This window comes from Bombina bombina, chromosome 3 (genome assembly GCF_027579735.1).
Source record: "Bombina bombina isolate aBomBom1 chromosome 3, aBomBom1.pri, whole genome shotgun sequence".
Lineage (NCBI taxonomy): Eukaryota > Metazoa > Chordata > Amphibia > Anura > Bombinatoridae > Bombina > Bombina bombina.
This window is the reverse complement of record NC_069501.1, coordinates 663,024,664-663,042,836: the sequence shown is the minus strand read 5'-3', so window position 1 is coordinate 663,042,836 and position 18,173 is coordinate 663,024,664. Positions and strand designations below refer to the sequence as shown.

General features: G+C 39.4%; 1 protein-coding gene across 1 annotated transcript in view; it reads left to right on the top strand.

The window, feature by feature from the left end:
* Positions 1-18,173, top strand: part of REPS2 (RALBP1 associated Eps domain containing 2) — a 611,369-nt gene that overhangs the window by 28,919 nt on the left and 564,277 nt on the right. The window lies entirely within an intron of this gene.

The following is an 18,173-nucleotide window of genomic DNA, read 5'->3' as shown; positions in this document are numbered from 1 at the left end:
AAGGTACTGTGTGACATCTCTAATTGGAAACTTTTAAAGGAACTACAAAAAAGGAAAGACTGTGGGTAAACACCTGCTAGGAAAAGCCCTCTAATTAGAGCTTGCAACACTGTGTTTAATAAGACACACAGCATTTTGAAAACACTCATTACAGACTATCAATACAGAAAAGGCTTATCATTGTTTTTACCATTGGTTCATACTGGTGTATGAAAGCTAACTATACTTATCAATCTGCAATGGTTTATTGTTACTGTATCAACCTATGCTAGGAAAAGCCCTCTAATTAAAGCTTGCAACACTGTGTCTAATAAGACACACACCACTTTGAAACACCTGTTACATACTACCAACACAGAAAAGGCTTATAATTGTTTTCAATATTAATTCATACTGTTTGAAAACTAACTCCTCTTATCAATTTATAGTGGTTTATTGTTACTGTATCAACTTATGCCTCTACTACAGGGAGTGCAGATTTATTAGGCAAGTTGTATTTTTGAGGATTAATTTTATTATTGAACAACCACCAAGTTCTCAATGAACCCAAAAAACTCAAAGCTGAATAGTTTTGGAAATAGTTTTTAGTTTGTTTTTAGTTATAGCTATTTTAGGGGGATATCTGTGTGTGCAGGTGACTATTACTGTGCATAATTATTAGGCAACTTAACAAAAAACAAATATATACCCATTTCAATTATTTATTTTTACCAGTGAAACCAATATAACATCTCAACATTCACAAATATACATTTCTGACATTCAAAAACAAAACAAAAACAAATCAGTGACCAATATAGCCACCTTTCTTTGCAAGGACACTCAAAAGCCTGCCATCCATGGATTCTGTCAGTGTTTTGATCTGTTCACCATCAACATTGCGTGCAGCAGCAACCACAGCCTCCCAGACACTGTTCAGAGAGGTGTACTGTTTTCCCTCCTTGTAAATCTCACATTTGATGATGGACCACAGGTTCTCAATGGGGTTCAGATCAGGTGAACAAGGAGGCCATGTCATTAGATTTTCTTCTTTTATACCCTTTCTTGCCAGCCACGCTGTGGACGCAGACTTCTTCCTGTACCACTGCTTAAAGAAGGTGTCTTCCATAAACTGGCAGTAGGACTGGGAGTTGAGCTTGACTCCATCCTCAACCCGAAAAGGCCCCACAAGCTCATCTTTGATGATACCAGCCCAAACCAGTACTCCACCTCCACCTTGCTGGCGTCTGAGTCGGACTGGAGCTCTCTGCCCTTTACCAATCCAGCCACGGGCCCATCCATCTGGCCCATCTAGACTCACTCTCATTTCATCAGTCCATAAAACCTTAGAAAAATCAGTCTTGAGATATTTCTTGGCCCAGTCTTGAGGTTTCAGCTTGTGTGTCTTGTTCAGTGGTGGTCGTCTTTCAGCCTTTCTTACCTTGGCCATGTCTCTGAGTATTGCACACCTTGTGCTTTTGGGCACTCCAGTGATGTTGCAGCTCTGAAATATGGCCAAACTGGTGGCAAGTGGCATCTTGGCAGCTGCACGCTTGACTTTTCTCAGTTCATGGGCAGTTATTTTGCGCCTTGGTTTTTCCACACGCTTCTTGCGACCCTGTTGACTATTTTGAATGAAACGCTAGATTGTTCGATGATCACGCTTCAGAAGCTTTGCAATTTTAAGAGTGCTGCATCCCTCTGCAAGATATCTCACTATTTTTTACTTTTCTGAGCCTGTCAAGTCCTTCTTTTGACCCATTTTGCCAAAGGAAAGGAAGTTGCCTAATAATTATGCACACCTGATATAGGGTGTTGATGTCATTAGACCACACCCCTTCTCATTACAGAGATGCACATCACCTAATATGCTTAATTGGTAGTAGACTTTCGAGCCTATACAGCTTGGAGTAAGACAACATGCATAAAGAGGATGATGTGGTCAAAATACTCATTTGCCTAATAATTCTGCACTCCCTGTAGTTTTCACTTTATTATATGCCCATCATCTAACATATTAGCAGCTATTGGAGTCTTTTGTATCAGAATTGTAGTTTTAAATTAGAATTGTAGTTTTTAATGCATTTATAACACCGGTGTTATTAAGTTTTTAGAATCTAATTTTTAGAACATTACTGTTTAATATTTTATTGCTATTAATGTCTGTAAGAATTTTTATTTCTTAGTATGAACTCACTTAATAAATTAACATTATAACACTAATCTGCATACTATCCCTTTTTTCTCATTTTTAATTAGGATCCATATTTTCTACCTAAAATCTAAAACTTGTGAGGATCCCTAGTTCCCAGTACTAATTTAATCACAAATATATTTAACTATATTTTTTTTGCACCCCTACTTTTCACTACAACAATTATCATCCATACTGCACGTATACTTTATACACAGAAGATCTACCTGGTGACATAGAGTCACTTTAAACGTACTGCTCTAACACTAATTTCACACCTATTTACTCTCACAATTTAATTTTTTTTTTTAACCTTACATAAACAAGGAGAAATGAGCATGTTTTAACTTTCATTAACACTTTCACTAAGCAGCTTTCCACGCAGCACACATTATATTATCACTGAAAAGATAGAAGATTATTATACTATTTAATTTTATCATCATACCTGAACCTCATATTATTGGTATTATCTACCCTAACTAAAAGATTAACACTTTTATTAACACTTTCACTAAGTAGCTTTCTATGCAGCACACATTATATTACCACTGAAAAGATAGAAGATTATTATACTAATTTATTTTATCATCACACCTTGAACTTATTATTGGTATTCTTTACCCCAACTAAAAGATAGAAGATTATTATATTATATTATTTTATTTTATTTTACCATCACACCTCATATAAGATTTAAAATTGGTATTCTCGACCCCAACTAAATATAAATTAATGCAAAGGTCTTAAGTTACATACATTTCCAGATTGCGGTTCAGCGCCCCTTCCTACCCCACTATAATTTCTTTTTTTTTCAAAAACTTTAGGTGTAGTCACTTGTGAGAAGACTACCCTAGTGAAGGAGGCTATATCTGGAGTGAGTTAGATTGTTCAAATTACCCTATCTATGGGAATAAAAAGCAGCCCTGGTAAAATATGAAGACCAGCCTATTTTCTGTTTAGTCAGTAGAATGCAAATGCCACATTTTTGTCAAAGGGGATTACTGGGATACTCCTTCCTCAATATTATTTTCAGAATTAAATTATATTACTTTGCATTAAGTACAAATATTAGATTGATGAGTTATATAGGCACCCTACAACCCAATTGCATCCAGTAATCCCCCTTTAAATTGTAGCTTTCCAGCCCTAGCTGCTGCAGCTGTTATTTATTGTTATTTATTGTTGTTATTATTAAAATGTTATTGTAATATTTTTATTTATAAACATGTTCTGTAAACATTGTGACAACAAGCACATGAAACTGTTTTATTATTTCGAAATGACTTTTGAGATACAGTTCATAATAATTATAAAGAAGTGATCTTAAATCATTACTCTGTAATGTGCTAGGTAAACTGTCATGACATAAAAAAAGTATCGGTAATTGGTATCAGTGAGTATTTGAAAAAAAGTATCGGTACTTGTCTTAAAAAAATGGTATCGGTGCAACCCTAATATATATATATATATATATATATATATATATATATATATATATATATATATATATATATATGTGTGTGTATATATATATATATATATATATGTGTATATATATATAAACACGAAAGGTGACTGCACTCTCAGACTCTGTGCTGTCCCCAGAGTCAGTTAACCCCAGACAGGTCTGGGTGCAAGAACCATAGGGAAAATTACAAAACAAATTAATACAGCACACAGAGAAAGTCCAGCACTCACTTACAAGCTCTCAGCTAAGATTAAAAGCAAAAATGGAAGGGTTAGTTACCGCATTTGGCCAAATGGGACAAGCCCAGGTACCACGTCAAGGTCTCTTCCAAAAGGTCCCAGGTTTTTGGAAGGGACCCTGACTCAATACAGATCAAGTAAGATAAGTATTGAGTAGTGGCCATTTTTTTTTAGCAGAAAGAAGATCATTAGTAACCTTGGTGAGGGTAGTCTCAGTTAAGTGTTAGGAACGGAAGCCAGATTGCAAGGGATCAAGCAGTGAGTTGGAGGACAAGAAGTGGGTTAAGCGATCGAAGACTAGTTTTTCCAGGACTTTTGAAACTAGCGGAAGCAGTGATATGGGGCGGTAGTTTGCAGGAGAATTGGGGTCGAGGGAGGGTTTTTTGAGGATGGGGGTGACCTTTGCATGTTTGAAGGAAGATGGGAATGAACCGATAGTAAGGGATAGGTTGAATATGTGAGTAAGAGATGGAGTGAGGGTAGAAGACAGCGAAGGTATTAGATGCGAAGGGATAGGGCCAAGTGGGCAGGTAGTGAGGTGTGAGGAGACAATAGGGAATTCACTTCATTCTCAGTGGTAGGGGGGAAGGTGCTGAGAGTGGTGGAGGGGGTTGCCGGGGGCGGAGATGGAAGGTTGCAGTGTTGTGTTGGGATATTACTTCGGATGGTAATTGTTTTGTTGAAAAAGTAGTCTGCCAGGTCTTGAGCACTAAAGGAAGATGAAGGGGGTGGTGCAGGTGGATAAAGGAGAGAGCTGAAAATGGAGAAGAGACGTTTAGGGTTTGAGGAGTAAGTAGATATAAGAGAAGAGAAGTAGGTTTGCTTGGCTAAGTGAAGGGCAGAGGAGTAAGAATAAAGAATGAACTTATAGTAGAGGAAATCTGATTCAGAGCAGGATTTCCTCCAGGCAGGTTCAGCAGCATGGGATCATTTTTGCAGGTAGAGTGTTTGCTTAGAGTGCCAGGGTTGGAGCTGACGACGTGGGGTTTTGCGTATTGTTATAGTGGGTTGTAGCAAGGTCAGGGCAGGATATTGTGGAAGTGTGGGGGAGCTGGTTTTGAATAAGGTTGGAGAGTTGTAGAGGATCCGCAGTGTGTAGATTTCTACAGGAAGAAGGGGAAGAAGTAGGTTTAGCCTGTATATTAAGCTTAAAGGTGAGCAGATGGTGGTCTGAGATGGGAAATGGGCGACAGGTGGCATCAGAGAGAGAGCAGAGGTAGGAGAATACTAGATCAATAGAGTGTCCATCGCAGTGAGTAGGGAATAGGGTGGATTGTGAGAGACCAAAGGAGTTTGTGAGTGAGAGAAGCTTAGAGGCAGCAGGGGCAGATGGGTTATCAATGGGGATGTTGAAGTCCCCCAGGATTAAAGCAGGTGTATTTGTAGAGAGAAAGTGAGAAAGCCAGGCAGCAAAGTTATCAAGGAATTGGGAGGTTGGCCCAGGGGGGCGATAGATAACTGCCACCCTTAGGGAGAGGGGGGAGAATAGTCTGATGCAGTGAACTTCAAAGGAGGAAAAGGAGAGAGATGGATGAGGCTGCAGGTGTTGAAAGGAGCAGGAGGGGGAGAGTAAGATTCCAACACCACCACCATGTCTCTCACCTGGCCTAGGTGTGTGGCTAAAGTGGAGACCACCGTGCATGAGAGCAGCAATGGAAGCAGTGTCAGAAGATGATAACCAGGTTTCAGTAATTGCTAGAAAATTGAAGGTGTTAGAAACAAACAGGTCGTGAACAGTTGTAAGTTTGTTACAGACAGAGCAAGCATTCCAAAGAGCACAAGAAAAGAGAGGGGATAAGCACTGTGGGTTAATAGAGATGAGATATATATACAGTATATGTTTTTAGCACATGTCTAACATTAAAATTTTTTAACAGGATGGTATACAGGGAGTGCAGAATTATTAGGCAAATGAGTATTTTGACCACATCATCCTCTTTATGCATGTTGTCTTACTCCAAGCTGTATAGGCTCGAAAGCCTACTACCAATTAAGCATATTAGGTGATGTGCATCTCTGTAATGAGAAGGGGTGTGGTCTAATGACATCAACACCCTATATCAGGTGTGCATAATTATTAGGCAACTTCCTTTCCTTTGGCAAAATGGGTCAAAAGAAGGACTTGACAGGCTCAGAAAAGTCAAAAATAGTGAGATATCTTGCAGAGGGATGCAGCACTCTTAAAATTGCAAAGCTTCTGAAGCGTGATCATCGAACAATCAAGCGTTTCATTCAAAATAGTCAACAGGGTCGCAAGAAGCGTGTGGAAAAACCAAGGCGCAAAATAACTGCCCATGAACTGAGAAAAGTCAAGCGTGCAGCTGCCAAGATGCCACTTGCCACCAGTTTGGCCATATTTCAGAGCTCCAACATCACTGGAGTGCCCAAAAGCACAAGGTGTGCAATACTCAGAGACATGGCCAAGGTAAGAAAGGCTGAAAGACGACCACCACTGAACAAGACACACAAGCTGAAACGTCAAGACTGGGCCAAGAAATATCTCAAGACTGATTTTTCTAAGGTTTTATGGACTGATGAAATGAGAGTGAGTCTTGATGGGCCAAATGGATGGGCCCGTGGCTGGATTGGTAAAGGGCAGAGAGCTCCAGTCCGACTCAGATGCCAGCAAGGTGGAGGTGGAGTACTGGTTTGGGCTGGTATCATCAAAGATGAGCTTGTGGGGCTTTTTTGGGTTGAGGATGGAGTCAAGCTCAACTCCCAGTCCTACTGCAAGTTTCTGGAAGACACCTTCTTCAAGCAGTGGTACAGGAAGAAGTCTGCATCCTTCAAGAAAAACATGATTTTCATGCAGGACAATGCTCCATCACACGCGTCCAAGTACTCCACAGCGTGGCTGGCAAGAAAGGGTATAAAAGAAGAAAATCTAATGACATGGCCTCCTTGTTCACCTGATCTGAACCCCATTGAGAACCTGTGGTCCATCATCAAATGTGAGATTTACAAGGAGGGAAAACAGTACACCTCTCTGAACAGTGTCTGGGAGGCTGTGGTTGCTGCTGCATGCAATGTTGATGGTGAACAGATCAAAACACTGACAGAATCCATGGATGGCAGGCTTTTGAGTGTCCTTGCAAAGAAAGGTGGCTATATTGGTCACTGATTTGTTTTTGTTTTGTTTTTGAATGTCAGAAATGTATATTTGTGAATGTTGAGATGTTATATTGGTTTCACTGGTAAAAATAAATAATTGAAATGGGTATATATTTGTTTTTGTTAAGTTGCCTAATAATTATGCACAGTAATAGTCACCTGCACACACAGATATCCCCCTAAAATAGCTATAACTAAAATCAAACTAAAAACTACTTCCAAAACTATTCAGCTTTGATATTAATGAGTTTTTTGGGTTCATTGAGAACATGGTTGTTGTTCAATAATAAAATTAATCCTCAAAAATACAACTTGACTAATAATTCTGCACTCCCTGTATAATTGAGATAAGGGGCGGCAAAGTGTATCCTCACCTGTGTGGCAAAAAATTCTAGCACCGGCCCTGTCTGTAGCTAATTTGCAACTGCTTCAATATTTTATCAAACTAAAAAAATGGCTTTATTCTCCAGTTAATCAACACATTGCAAATGAGTTGTAGCTTTACACTGTCAGAAAAAAGGGTACGGTTGGGGTCCGTTTGTGAACACTTAGGGTACAACTGCTGTGGTTGTACCCTCAATGGATCATAATTACACCTTAAGGAACTAATATGTACCGTTTAGCGGTAAATAAGGTACAAATATGTTTCCAACTGTCAAAGGGTCCATGTCTGTACCATTTAATCCCCCCAAAAAGGTACAATCACTTGTGTGACTAAAAGGTTGAGGGGGATGGGTGGTTGAAGGCTGCAAAACCCTGCAAGTCCATATCATTTGTACAGCTCAATTATTCATATTCACATAACTGTCAGTCACCCAAAATGAATGCAACATACATGTTGTACAGCAAAATAATTATGTTCAATCGTTGTTGGTAATATGCCAGAAGTGGGCAAAGCAAAAAAAAAAAAAAAATATATATATATATATACTTAATAACCCATATAGTCAATGATACTGTGTTGCTGGTTCTAAATGGTAAACAAGCACTTTACATTTTAATGTTTATATTTAGAGCATCAAGATGTTAACTCTTAAACATAAAGCAAATATATTAACTAAAATTACAAAGATTTTTTTTTGTTTTAAACTCTATAAAATAAACAAGTGCTGTTTAAGAACAACAAAAAAAAAAATTTGTAACCATTCCCCAGTTACATACAGACATTGTGTAACATGCCATAGCGCCATCTGTGTAACACAGCTCCATCTATTGGTAGCAGGTTCATCACCAAAATGTGTACTAGGGAAATAGACTCATTTGCATATATTTTGCATAGTGACAATTTAATGTATGATTATGAGTTTTATCATTTATCCCTCCCCCGAATCCTCCTTCTTTTCATTAAAGTTATATTTTATTATTATTATGTTGTTTTCTATATGTTTTCTATATATTTATGTTTTATGTGGCATGTCACCCTAAATTAAATGGGGTGTTTTTAGAGTCTAGTACAGAGTGATACTCAATATGTTGAGTTATTGTTTAGACACTGGTTGTTTAGCTTGGTTCTTTCAGGTAGTTTTGTAGCAGTCTTGGGGTTTGTTATATAGCTACAGTATCCAAACTTTTAAAGTACAGTATGGCTATTGTTATACTGTCTGAAAAAGTACACATTAAATGAATGCATATTTGAATGATATGTAAAAATCTAATGGAACAGCATTTGTAATATGCTGTGTTAAGTACAAATTTGCCATCATGAGGTACAAAGAGCTTGTCACTGGGGCAGTACCCTTAAAAGGCCAGATTTGCATAATTTTTTAAGGGTACAATATGATACCATAACACTGAGGTCCAATCTAGTCACCAAAGGTACATATTTGCCTTTGAAAGGTACAATATGCAAAGGTACTAATTTGTACCCATGTTAAAGGGTACAGTGGGTGTACCTTTGAGGGTACTGCCCCAGTGACAAGCTGTTGTACCCCTAAAGGTACAATGTTTGCACATTTTTTCTGACAGTGTAGTGTAACTGCTAATGTAAAATTGAATTTTATTTCAAAATGACCTGCAGAAATATTTCAGTAAAAATAAATATATCTCATTGCAGAAAGTGAGCAAAAGTTCTGCCTCTGCGGCACAGTTAAAAACAAATCATCTAGGAGCTTTGTTTAGACTTACAAAAAAAATGGTACCCTTGTAAATAGGTCTGAGATTATGGCTTGTGGTTTAAGGCAAGATACATCTGTTAAAGGAAACCAAGCCCTAATAGCAGTACAATAGCATCTTCTTGTGAAAATACACTTGAAGCAGTAATACAGCTGCTGTTAAATCAAGGCTCAAAGTATAGACTTTGTACAACACATAATGCATCTAAATTTATGCACCACTCTAAATGTTGGATATTTGAACAAAATATATTTTCAAAATACAATAAAGTATTTAATAACATGTCTATGTCTAACTCTTGAGTATTTATTTATAGTGTACAAGAACCCCTGTATGACTTGGTCTTGAATTAGGCTTCCCCATGACCTCTTCTCTTTCACCTGTTTTTTTCTGGTTTATCATAATCGTGGTCAAGAGAATGCTCACAGATGAGAAGGCGATAACCTGCCAGAGTTATAGAGAAAACCACCTGGGAGGAACAATTAAAGGGATGTTAAACAATCTGTTTCATTGTTGTAATAAAAAAACCCCACAAAAAACAGTGGGTTATACTTAACCCCTTAATGACCACAGCACTTTTCCATTTTCTGTCCGTTTGGGACCAAGGCTATTTTTACATTTTTGAGGTGTTTGTCTTTAGCTGTAATTTTCCTCTTACTCATTTACTGTACCCACACATATTATATACCGTTTTTCTCGCCATTAAATGGACTTTCTAAAGATACCATTATTTTCATCATATCTTATAATTTACTATAAAAAAAAATTATAAAATATGAGGAAAAAATGGAAAAAAACACACTTTTTCTAACTTTGACCCCCAAAATCTGTTACACATCTACAACCACCAAAAAACACCCATGCTAAATAGTTTCTAAATTTTGTCCTGATTTTAGAAATACCCAATGTTTACATGTTCTTTGCTTTTTTTGTAAACTATAGGGCCATAAATACAAGTAGCACTTTGCTATTTCCAAACCATTTCTTTTCAAAATTAGCGATAGTTACATTAGAACACTGATATCTTTCAGGAATCTCTGAATAGCCATTGACATGTATATATTTTTTTTTAGTAGACAACCCAAAGTATTGATCTAGGCCCATTTTGGTATATTTCATGCCACCATTTCACCGCCAAATGCAATCAAATACAAAAAATCGTTCACTTTTCACAAATTTTTTCACTAACTTTTGGTTTCTAACTTAAATTATTTACAAACAGCTTGTGCAATTATGGCATAAATGGTTGTAAATTCTTCTCTGGGATCCCCTTTGTTCAGAAATAGCAGACATATATGACTTTGGCATTGCTTTTTGGTAATTAGAAGGCCGCTAAATGCCACTGCGCACCACATGTGTATTATGCCCAGCAGTGAAGGGGTTAATTAGGGAACATGTAGGGAGCTTTTTGGGGTAGTTTTAGCTTTAGTGTAGTGTAGTAGACAACCCCAAGTATTGATCTAGGCCAATTTTGGTATATTTCATGCCACCATTTCACCGCCAAATGCGATCAAATTAAAAAAAACGTAAATGGGGGGGGCGGAGCTAACCGCCATAGCTATTGGACGCACTGATCAGGAGCTCCTGATTTCAACACCATAAAATACGAATTCTCCCTGACAAAACTATTCTACTTAGCTTATAGCTAGTCAATACTGCTAAAAGAGGAAGCCGGGGATACGCGGATAAAGAATTGGAGGCTGTGTGCCTCATATTGAGCTGAGAAATGGTGAGGGGGTTCCCTATCACAAGCTGCAGCGCCATTTTGGAAGTCATTTTGGAAGCGGCTGTACTATTGCCCGTGATGGAGCCCCAAGTACTGTACGCTGACATCAGAAACCTACTGGAGGAGTACGGGAGGAGAATATGTGTGAGATTGGATGCTCTTACTGCTAAAGTTCAAGCAGCGCGAGCATGCAGCGCTACCACGGCTGAGGAACAAGATACACCACCGGAGTTACAGTGTGACGCAACACCTAAGGATTCCCAGCCGCGCTCCCCAGCACTGATGCTTGAGAGTGCAGGTCCCAAACTGGAGCCCGGTTTATTCTCTGTCGCCGCGAGTGGGTTGTGGACCTGGGAGACCACACAGCACGACAGCCTGTATATGGGGGCAAGCTCTGGGGTGCACTGCAGAGCTCATGCGGTGTCCCTCTCGCTTCTTCCTGGCTTTTCACCGCAAGTCTGTGAGGAATTAGAGCAGCTATCTCCCTGGAGTTCAATCCAACAGCAGCTGCAGGTTCAGCATTCTATCCACTTCTGCTCTGCTCCCACGAACCACAGAGACGGTATTGGTTGAGACATAGGACTATGTTTACATTGTGATGCTGTAAGCAACATTCATATGTATTTGCCCGCTTGTCAGTGCTATATTATTATCCCCTGCTGTGCATTAGATGATAAGTTATGAAGGCTCACAGTAGCCTGAGATGTGCGCATGAGGAACGGGACAATGCTGTTTTACTGTTCACTAAAAGAGAACATTAGATATGGATTCATACTCACAGGTCATAAAAGTTATTCTATTGTTGAAGCCTGGAGACTTAAATCTCATAAACTACTTGAGCTATGATATTGACTGCCATGCAATGTTTTATTTTATATTACATCATTACTCACTAATGCTTAGTATCAATGTTATTTGGATAGATAGGAAGAAAGTCTACATACCATATCAGTATATTACCATGTATGATCAACTTAGAGCTCTGTCTATAATGTACATTCTAGTTAAGACTGTCCACATGCTTAGGTGTCCTTATTCAGACAGACATAATGTTAAGTTATTCTATCTATATCTCCAGGCCCTATGTTATGAATGCAAGCTAACAATAGTAAGATCTGTCATTTTTTGGCTATCCCTCTGCCCGCCCCCCCCTTCCTCTCCTCCTTCCTCTCCTCCCTCTTCCTCCCCTCCTTCCTCCCCCCCCTCCTTCTCCCCCTCCCTCCTCCCCCCCCTCCCCCCCTCCTTCCTTCCCCCCCCTCCTTCCTTCCCCCCCCTCCTCCCTTCCCCTCCCCCTCCTCCCTCCCCCTCCTCCGTCCCTTCTCTCCTCCTTCCTCCTCCTTTCCCCCCCTCTTCCCTCCTTCTTTCCTCCTTCCCTCCTCCTTCCCCTTCCTTTCCCACCTCCTCCTCTTCCCTCCCACCTCCTCCTCTTCCCCTTCCTTCCCTCCTTCTTCCCCCCTTTCTCCTCCCTTCCCTCCTCCTTTCCTCCTCTTTCCCCTTCCCTTCCCTCTCCCCCCCTTCCCCTACCTCCCTTCCCCTTCCCCTCCCCCTCATTACTTCTGTGCGGTTGGGGATGATTCCCCTTTTTCTGCACCCTTTTGGCAGAGTTTAGTAGCCTCTGCCCTACCTGTAGAGCCATGACCTAGTTTTTCTTTCCCCCTGCAACATGATAGAATGGCTCTCAGGGGTTCAACACAGGATCATTGATTTTATAGTGATTTCCTGTTTTCTGTAGTCTGCTTCAGATAATGGTTTAGAGATTGCCTATGTTTTAACGGAGGCTCAGCATTAATGGTTATCAGCTTATAATAATTATTAAGAGAGGCTATACTCCATGCTTTTCCAAATGATGATCTCTACAGAGCTACCCTGATGCCTTTACTATGCTTTACTGTATTGATATTATATATACACTTCATATTCTGTATTTATCCCACATAAGTTGAAATTGCAATCTTTACTATTATCTACTTTGCCATATCCTCAATTGTTTTGTTTAGCTTTGGGTCCCACGATTGGACCTGCTTGTCTGAGGATCTCGCAAAACTCACAAGTTTTAAAAAATGAGGTGCCCACTGTGTAATGTCATGTCAGTATAATATAAGTTGTATAATGTATTCTGATGATGAGACTGTTGTCAATGCGATATTTAACCTCAATAAAAAACTATATAATAAAAAAAAAAAAAAAAAAAAAAAAAAACGTAAATTTTTTCTCAATTTTAGGTTTCTCACTGAAATTATTTACAAACAGCTTGTGCAATTATGGCAAAAATGGTTGTAAATGCTTCTCTGGGATCCCCTTTGTTCAGAAATAGCAGACATATATGGCTTTGGCATTGCTTTTTGGTAATTAGAAGGCCTCTAAATGCCGCTGCGCATCACAAGTGTATTATGGCTAGCAGTGAAGGGGTTAATTATGTAGCTTGTAGGGAGCTTGCAGGGTTAATTTTAGCTTTAGTGTAGAGCTCAGCCTCCCACCTGAAACATCAGACCCCCTGATCCCTCCCAAACAGCTCTCTTCCCTCCCCCACCCCACAATTGTCCCCGCCATCTTAAGTACTGGCAGAAACTCTGCCAGTACTAAAATAAAAGGTATTTGGCCCTTTTTTTAAAAGAAAAAAGAAGCATATTTACATATGCTGATGTGTAAGATCCCCCCTTAGACCCCAACCTCACTGATCCCCCCCCAAACAGCTCTCTAACCCTTCCCCTCTGCCTTAATGGGCGCCATCTTGGGTACTGGCAGCTGTCTGCCAGTACCCAGTTTTGTAAAAAAATGTGCCTTTTTTTTTAAAAAAATGCCCTTTTCTGTAGTGTAGCTTTCCCCCCCCACCAAGACCAACCCCCAACCCCTTCCAGTTCCCTTAGATTACATTTTCAATATTTAAATTTCTTTCATGTAATTAGCAAGAGTCCATGAGCTAGTGACGTATGGGATATACATTCCTACCAGGAGGGGCAAAGTTTCCCAAACCTCAAAATGCCTATAAATACACCCCTCACCACACCCACAAATCAGTTTTACAAACTTTGCCTCCCGTGGAGGGGGTGAAGTAAGTTTGTGCTAGATTCTACGTTGATATGCGCTTCACAGCAGGCTGGAGCCCGGTTTTCCTCTCAGTGTGCAGTGAATGTCAGAGGGATGTGAAGAGAGTATTACCTATTTGAATTCAATGGTCTCCTTCTACGGGATCTATTTCATAGGTTCTCTGTTATCGGTTGTAGAGATTCATCTCTTACCTCCCTTTTCAGATCGACGATATACTCTTATATACCATTACCTCTACTGATTCTCCTTTCAGTACTGGTTTGGCTTTCTACTACATGTAGATGAGTGTCCTGGGGTAAGTAAGTCTTATTTTTTGTGACACTCTAAGCTATGGTTGGGCACTTTTATATAAAGTTCTAAATATATGTGTCTAAACATTTATTTGCCTTGATTCAGGATGATCAATATTCCTTATTTCAGACAGTCAGTTTCATTATTTGGGATAATGCATATGAATAAAACTTTTTTTTCTTACCTTAAAATTGACTTTTTTCCCTGTGGGCTGTTAGGCTCGCGGGGGCTGAAAATGCTTCATTTTTTGGCGCAAAAAAATTCTTTGTCATTTCCGGCGTCTTACTTGTCGCCGGAAGTTGTTCGTGTTTGCGTCATTTTTTTGACGTTTTGCGCCAAAAATGTTGGTGTCACCGGATGTGGCGTCATTCTTGGCGCCAAAAGCATTTAGGCGCCAATAATGTGGGCGTCTTTTTTGGCGCTAAAAAATGTGGGCGTCATTTTTGTCTCCACCTTTTTTTTTTTTTTTTTTTCACATTATTTAAGTCTCATTTTTCATTTGCTTCTGGTTGCTAGAGGCTTGTTCATTTGCATTTTTTCCCATTCCTGAAACTGTCTTTTAAGGAATTTGATAGATTTTGCTTTATATGTTGTTTTTTCTCTTACATATTGCAAGATGTCTCAGATTGACCCTGGATCAGAAGCTACTTCTGGAAAAACGCTGCCTGATGCTGGTTCTACCAAAGTTAAGTGTATTTGCTGTAAACTTGAGGTAACTGTTCCTCCGGCTGTAGTTTGTGATGAATGTCATGATAAGCTTGCTAATGCAGATAGTATTTCCATTAGTAATATTCCATTACCTGTTGCTGTTCCATCAACATCTAATACTCAGGATGTTCCTGTTAATATAAGAGATTTGTTTCTAAATCTATTAGGAAGGCTATGTCTGTTATTCCTCCTTCCAGTAAACGTAAAAGGTCTTTTAAAACTTCACATTTTTCAGATGAATTTTTAAATGAACATCATCATTCTGATTTGTCTGTTTCTGATGATGATTTTTCTGGTTCAGAGGATTCTGTCTCAGATATTGACACTTATAAATCTTCATATTTATTTAAAATGGAATTTATTCGTTCTTTACTTAAAGAAGTTTTTATTAGAAATGGAGGATTCTAGTCCTCTTGATACTAAATCTACTAAGCGTTTAAATTTGGTTTTTAAACCTCCTTTAGTTATTCCGGAAGTTTTTCCTGTCCCTGATGCTATTTCTGAAGTAATTTCTAGGGAATGGAATAATCTGGGTAATTCATTTACTCCTTCTAAAAGGTTTAAGAAATTGTATCCTGTGCCATCTGACAGATTAGAGTTTTGGGACAAAATCCCTAAAGTTGATGGGGCTATCTCTACTCTCGCTAAACGTACTACTATTCCTACGGCAGATAGTACTTCCTTTAAGGATCCTTTAGATAGGAAAATTTAATCCTTTCTAAGGAAAGCTTATTTATGTTCAGGTAATCTCCTTAGGCCTGCTATTTCTTTGGCTGATGTTGCGGCAGCTTCCACTTTTTTTGGAGGTTTTGGCACAACAAGTGTCAGATCATAATACTCATAGCATTGTTAAACTTCTTCAACATGCTAATAACTTTATTTGTGATGCCATCTTTGATATAATTAGAGTTGATGTCAGGTATATGTCTTTAGCTATTTTAGCTAGAAGAGCTTTATGGCTTAAAACCTGGAATGCAGATATGTCTTCTAAGTCAACTTTGCTTTCCCTTTCTTTCCAAGGTAATAAATTGTTTGGTTCCCAGTTGGATTCTATTATTTCAACTGTTACTGGGGGGAAAGGAACTTTTTTACCTCAAGATAAAAAATCTAAAGGTAAATATAGGGCTGCTAATCGTTTTCGTTCCTTTTGTCAGAATAAGGAACAGAAGCCTGATCGCCTGATCCTTCCCCTAAAGGAACGGTTTCTGTTTGGAAACCATCTCCAGTCTGGAATAAATCCAAGCCTTTCAGAAAGCCAAAGCCAGCTCCCAAGTCCACATGAAGGTGCGGCCCTCATTCCAGCACAGCTGGTAGGGGGCAGATTACGATTTTTCAAAGAAATTTGGATCAATTCGATTCACAGTCTTTGGATTCAGAACATTGTTTCACAAGGGTACAGAATAGGTTTCAAGGTAAGGCCTCCTGCAAGAAGATTTTTTTCTTTCTCGCATCCCAATAAATCCAGTGAAGGCTCAAGCATTTCTGAAATGTGTTTCAGATCTAGAGTTGGCTGGAGTAATTGTGCCAGTTCCAGTTTTGGAACAGGGTCTGGGGTTTTACTCCAATCTATTCATTGTACCAAAGAAGGAGAATTCCTTCAGACCAGTTTTGGATTTAAAAATTTTGAATCGTTATGTAAGGATACCAACATTCAAAATGGTAACTATAAGGACTATTCTGCCTTTTGTTCAACAAGGGCATTATATGTCCACAATAGATTTACAGGATGCATATCTGCATATTCCGATTCATCCAGATCACCATCAGTTTCTGAGATTCTCTTTTCTAGACAAGCATTACCAGTTTGTGGCTCTGCTGTTCGGCCTAGCAACAGCTCCAAGGATTTTTTCAAAGGTTCTCGGTGCCCTTCTATCTGTAATCAGAGAACAGGGTATTGTGGTATTTCCTTATTTGGACGATATCTTGGTACTTGCTCAGTCTTCACATTTAGCAGAATTTCATACGAATCGACTTGTGTCGTTTCTTCAAGAACATGGTTGGAGGATCAATTTACCAAAGATTTAATTGATTCCTCAGACAAGGGTAACCTTTTTAGGTTTCCAAATAGATTCAGTGTCCATGACTTTGTCTCTGACGGACAAGAGACGTCTGAAATTGGTTTCAGCTTGCTGAAACCTTCAATCTCAATAATTCCCTTCGGTAGCCTTATGCATGGAAATTCTAGGTCTTATGACTGCTGCATCAGACGCGATCCCCTTTGCTCGTTTTCACATGCGACCTCTTCAGCTTTGTATGCTGAACCAATGGTGCAGGGATTATACAAAGATATCACAGTTAATATCTTTAAATCTGATTGTATGACACTCTCTGACGTGGTGGACAGATCACCATCGTTTAGTTCAAGGGGCTTCTTTTGTTCTTCCAACCTGGACTGTGATCTCAACAGATGCGAGTCTGACAGGTTGGGGAGCCGTATGGGGGTCTCTGACAGCGCAGGGGGTTTGGGAATCTCAGGAGGCGAGATTACCAATCAACATTTTGGAACTCCGTGCGATTTTCAGAGCTCTTCAGTCGTGGCCTCTTCTGAAGAGAGAATCGTTCATTTGTTTTCAGATGGACAATGTCACAACCGTGGCATATGTCAATCATCAAGGGGGGACTCACAGTCCTCTGGCTATGAAAGAAGTATCTCGGATACTTGCATGGGCGGAATCCAGCTCCTGTCTAATTTCTGCGGTTCACATCCCAGGTATAGACAATTGGGAAGCGGATTATCCAGGGATCCTCAGGCGGAGGCAGTGGATGCATTGTCACTTCCTTGGAAGTATCATCCTGCTTATATCTTTCCGCCTCTAGTTCTTCTTCCAAGAGTGATCTCCAAGATTCTAAAAGAGCGTTCGTTTGTTCTGCTGGTGGCTCCAGCATGGCCTCACAGGTTTTGGTATGCGGATCTTGTTCGGATGGCTACTTGCCAACCTTGGACTCTTCCGTTAAGACCAGACCTTCTATCTCAAGGTCCTTTTTTCCATCAGGATCTCAAATCATTAAATTTGAAGGTATGGAGATTGAAAGCTTGATTCTCAGTCATAGAGGTTTCTCTGACTACGTAATTAATACTATGTTACAGGCTCGTAAATCTGTGTCTAGGAAGATATATTATCGAGTCTGGAAGACTTAGATTTCTTGGTGTTCTTCTCATCCATTTTCCTGGCATTCTTTTAGAATTCCTAGAATTTTACAGTTTCTTCAGGATGGTCTGGATAAAGGTTTGTCTGCAAGTTCCTTGAAAGGACAAATTTCTGATCTTTCTGTGCTGTTTCACAGCAAGATTGC